The sequence below is a fragment of the Gavialis gangeticus genome, unplaced genomic scaffold, assembly GCF_001723915.1.
Source record: "Gavialis gangeticus isolate Ggan-Ray unplaced genomic scaffold, GavGan_comp1, whole genome shotgun sequence".
Taxonomy (NCBI): Eukaryota; Metazoa; Chordata; order Crocodylia; family Gavialidae; genus Gavialis; species Gavialis gangeticus.
In genome coordinates this window covers 17,384,072-17,389,335 of record NW_017728994.1, presented here as the reverse complement: position 1 = coordinate 17,389,335, position 5,264 = coordinate 17,384,072, and positions in this window count along the sequence as shown.

The following is a 5,264-nucleotide window of genomic DNA, read 5'->3' as shown; positions in this document are numbered from 1 at the left end:
AAAGGCCCCTGGGAGGCGCAGGCTCAGGGGGGTGGAGGGAACGCTGGGCTAGAGGGGCAGAGACTGCTCCAGCCACCAGAAGCCCCAGGTCAGGCAGGGCCCAGGGGCTGCCTTTGCCAAGTGCTATGAGGCTGTGCTGGGCAGGGGAAACTACTACAACGTGCAGGCCAGACACTGCTCCTTGCTGAACCAGGGAAGGGGTCTGGGCAGGACTCAACTCTCTTGCAGGGACCACAAGGGAGGAGCCACCGCCTGCTACACAGAGCTCTGCAAGTGACACCTGCAGCAGGGACCGCCCACAGCTCCTGTGCCAGGGACACAGACACAGCCCTGCTCTCTGAGACACCCAGGCAGGGGCAGTGCAGGCAGGGTCCTCAGTATACAGTATACAAGTTATAGACTGTGTACATAAGTTCTTGATGGTATATTAGTTTGAGTATCAATATATTTATTGGTTCCTTATTTTTTGTGGGTAATTTGTATACCTTCCCCTGTGTAATGTGTATCCAAGAAGTATTAACCCTTAAGCCACCATCACCAGGTCATGCAGTGTAACATTTGTTTTATTGCATTGGTTATATGTAACTTTGTAAATAATTAAATTCTGTAAATAGTTTTAGAACAGTCTGCAAGGTTGTTTGACTGTAAGGGGTAGCTCTTTGCTTGGGGACCCTGCAGCAGCTACCCAGGGAGCTGAGCAGGGCCACTGGCTACCAGGTACCCCAGGATCGCACTATTCAGGTTCGGGTGTGGGTAACATTGCACTCAGGGTTACAAGTATATGCCTCAAATCAGGAACACAGGCCTTGTACAGACATTACACTTTTACCAGTATAAGTGACTGGAAACTGGTCTATCTCCATAATAGAACAGAAGCTCAACACACAAAAATCAGTCTATCTCTGTAACAGAGGTTTGGCACATGTAGATTGATTTAAAAATGGTGGAACCCGGTCTAAGATTTTCCTTCCCCACTCCCCAAACGGCAAATGTATGTTCTTTTCACTACTGATCTAAACTACGTCACTTACAGAAACTTAGATCAATTCCACCTTGAGCTTTTTGAATGTGTGTACCTAGCCATACTGTTTGCTGGATAAGAATAAACTGCTGAGTCAGGGCCCTAGAGGAACAAATAAAGCAAAGCTGCATATAAGACTATTAATACACTTCTTTGATTCAAGTGAGCATCAAGGATCTAGGAATAATGGTTTTGTGTGACTTGACTATCTATGAAAAGAAAGATGAGGACTAGAATGTCTTCTCTCCTAGCTGTCAATGAAGATCACCAGTCTCTTCTAGGTAAGCGTTATTTTAAGGAAAGCCTCTTCTTCTTGCTATTACAGGAAACTGGGTGTAACACAGCTGCTGTATAAAGCCATCTTAGCCATCCTCTGGACAACAGAGTGAAATATTGATGTCTATATTTTTTACGCTTCTCTATGTAATCTGCTACAGATGTGGGGTATGGTTTAATATATTTGTCTGGTTAAACAGTAATGGCATGGCACCATTGCAAGGATGGGGAGATATGGGTGAGACTTTACGATATTTATGCTTCTTGGAAGATGGCACAAGAATCCAGTTCTAATAGCAAATATTTGAAAACCATTCTCTGCAACCTAACCTCAGTCAGGAATGAAGGGATAGAGTGAATCAGGAAGCTCTCAAGTTTATTTTCAGGAGGAAATGTGGTTTAGAGTTTAGATGGAGGACAGAGGCTATATTTCTTATTTTGCTATTGATACACGCTTAGTGACTACTAACCTTTCTGTGCCTCAGTTTGCCTCTCCAGTCCATCAGTTTGCTTTCCATCTTTCATCCCTTCTTGTAAGCAGGCTAATCCTTGGGCAGTAATTTTGCTGCAGTTTCAAACATTGCTAAACAGAAAATAACTAAATAATTTCCCCTCATTTAGCAGTTTCCCCCTCATTCACCCTTTATGCGAAAGTGATTGTCATGCCCAGTAGCTTTAATAAGATAGTAAGGTTACCCAACTGCTAGCTTGGCAATGTTATTATGAAGTGTTTTGAACTGCCAGGTCATCAAACATAACACAGTGTAAAGAGCCATAAAGCGTTATACCTACTATTATTACTGTATGTAATAATAGCAAACGTGATTATAACGCACAAACATACAACCAAGCTATCTTTAGGCTAGCAACAGCATTGAAGCCACAGTGAAATGGGTTTCAGTCACCATTTAAGTACCTAGAGTCCCAAGCAGACTAGTACAGCCTAAGCAGTTCTGACTTCATTGCTACTGGGGTCTGAGCTACCTAATTTACACTAGTTCCAGTATCCTTAGGGTCTCTAGCAGACATTTCATAAGTAACATGTTAATCACATGATAAACTGTAACATGCTTCATGTTCACCCAATTTATCACATGATAAAATAGCAAACCAACCACAAGATATTCCATATTTAACAACATGGAGCCTTAAAATTTCTGGGTAGGGAAACCCATCTGGAAGACAGCTTCTTTTTGTCCAATCCCTATGCACACGGCAGCCATCTGGTTTGGGACATAGCTGCCCCCTGCCTGACACCCAGGATCAGGCAGGAGAGAAGCCTTGGGTCCCAATTTGGCCAATTTGGCCCTGGCAGTCACATGATGAGGAAATTTTATGCCTAATCCTAAAAATCTACATGTAGTGATCCTAAAAATCTATATCTAATGTACATCTAGCATGGCAGGACACACAATTTTGGGGATCAGGTATAAAACTCCTTAGATCCCAAATGAAACCATTATATCAATTTCAGCCAGGAGCCTTGAGGTGCTGTAATCACACGCCTCGGTGCCATACCAGGCATAGCCTAAAACAGAGGTGGACAAAACATGGCGAGGACTGGATCCAGCCCATGGAGCGATTTTATCTGACTCATGGTGGGTCCCTTTGCCCTGCCCATCCCAGGCACAGGGGCATCCCAGACTGTGGCACATGCCCAGGCATGCAGCAGTGTTGGGAAGGCGTGGTTGCTTGTGATGGCCAGAACCAAAGAAATTAATAAGCAATAAATATGTGCTTCTTGGAGGCATTTGGAACTTTTGTGTAATATGAAGCTTGCATTTTTGTAACCCGCAAATCTAACTTGTAACTGTTGGTGGAACTGACTAGGCCTCAAAGACAAAGCTGTAGCTGTGCAATTAGCTGACCTAATAGTTCTTTCTCGCTCAGAATTTAGCCTTGATGATGATAAAAACTGGATTCAACTGCCTAGCTTATCTAGTACATTTCAAGAAAGAACATCTCCAAAAGCATAGAGAGTTCTGAAGGGACTGGATTTAGGCGGGGTAATGTTAATTTCAAACCTGAAGATGCTGTGTTGCAGTTTGCTTATTGGATAAACCCAAGCGTGGGAAGTAACTTATTATAATGATTTCTAACACTTTTTAACCCCATAGGATAACAGCTATAAAGTAATATTATGAATGGCTATATAACTAAAAATTAGCATAATTAGGATATAAAAGAACACGCACGTCAAAGTAACCCTTGGGAAGGACAGAACAGAAGGGTCATTGCTGTCCCATACCCCCACAAATCTCTCTTACTCCCTGTGAGAGCAAGTACCAGATACTGACTGAAGGGCTTCCACCGGTTCTCCTTCGGAGAGCCCAGTTCAGAGACGTCTGACTTCACTGATTCGACTTGACGTGCATCTTCTAACCAAGGGACTGTCGATAGTTACTAACCAAGTGAGAACTCTGGGTTAATTTCTTCATCTGTTTTATTATCACTGTCAATTTTAATCTGTATTGTTATGTTGTCTGTGTATTAGCTTAACCTTTTAATTAACTATTATATGTGCAAACTATATCTTTTGTTGTCATAAGTAAAATTCATTCTTTTTTGTAAGTGAAACTTGTCATTTCTTTCCTTTACAACATCACCTCCTCGATCCTGAGCCAAAAAGCCCACTGGCTAATAAAGTTGCAGTGCTCAGTCAGTCTGCAACTAAATTGATATACTCACAGTGCCCAGCTGGCCTGTGACAGCTGTTGCACTCTATTTTCTGGCAGACCTAGCAGTGGTGGTAGCACCTTCTAGCTGCCACTGCTGCCAGACCCAGTCCTGCTGCCCAGGCACCCTGGCCCATCTGCCCTGAACCCAGCACCAGGGGTAGGACCCATGCAGGCAGGGTGTTCAGCTGGGTGGCCCCAGGTCCACACTGTCACTGCTATGACTCTGGGGCAGGGAAAGTTGTTGGGGCTGGAGGCATACCACAGAGAAACACACCCTGAGTTGCATGGAGTGGGCTGAGCACTGCCCACCCATGGGCATCAACCTCTAAAGCAGCCCCAGTCTTGGGCCTGAGGCTGTGTCCACATGAAGCAAGGGCCATGAACCTCAATTTTTCCAAGCCCCACATCAGACCCCAGTGCTTGCACAGAGCTTTCTCCCTGACTGAAAAATAGCTGAACCTACTGAGCACCCACGAGACATTGCAATACAAGGCTGACCCCCTCTTTTACAACACTACTAGAAGCCCTGAGCCAGCACGTGACTCCCCGCTGGTGTTTCCCCTCACCTCAGTGCTCCTTTCCTTGGCTGCATGCATGTCAGACTCTTCAGGGTTTGGGGCCAGCTTGAGCAGCTGTCTACAGGCAAGAGCAGAGTGTGCAAGCCCACCAGCTGGAGCTCCCCAGGGGTGGGAGGTGCACATTAGTTGCCTAGTCCTGGTGGCCAGGAGCCTAGGTGCTTCTCCCACTCAGGGGGGCATAGGCACCCCTGCTGCACTTGCACACAGTGCTGGGCAAGACCCTAAGCCCAGGGACCAGAGTCACCAGGTAAAGTGCTCACAGCACAGTGTTTTGATGTTGGACAGACAGACCCCCTGCAGGGACTATGGCATAGCTGCTCTAGTCTCCCCCCAGGGAAGTCCATAAGGGGCAGTTAGACCCATCATATACTGGACTCCCACATGGGCATCGTGGAGGCATCGGACCCCCTCCTACCTTTCCCCAAGCAGCTGCCAGACTGCCCCAGCACAGGCAGGTTGCCAGAGGTTGGAAGAGAGCTTCCCTGCAGGTAGTGGCATAGTGCTGAGCCCATGGCGACCATGTTCTGGCAACCAGCGCAGCTTGACTGGGAGCTGCCTCATCCCTTCGGACAGGTGAGGCAAGGCTGGGAAGGCGGGTAGAGTGGCCGGGGCTGAGAAGCCTTACTGGATGCTGAGGGGTGTCCAGCCACATCAACCCCTCAGGCTCTGGCTGCCTGACTCAATTTTTAATCTTTCTCCCCCACCCCCCCC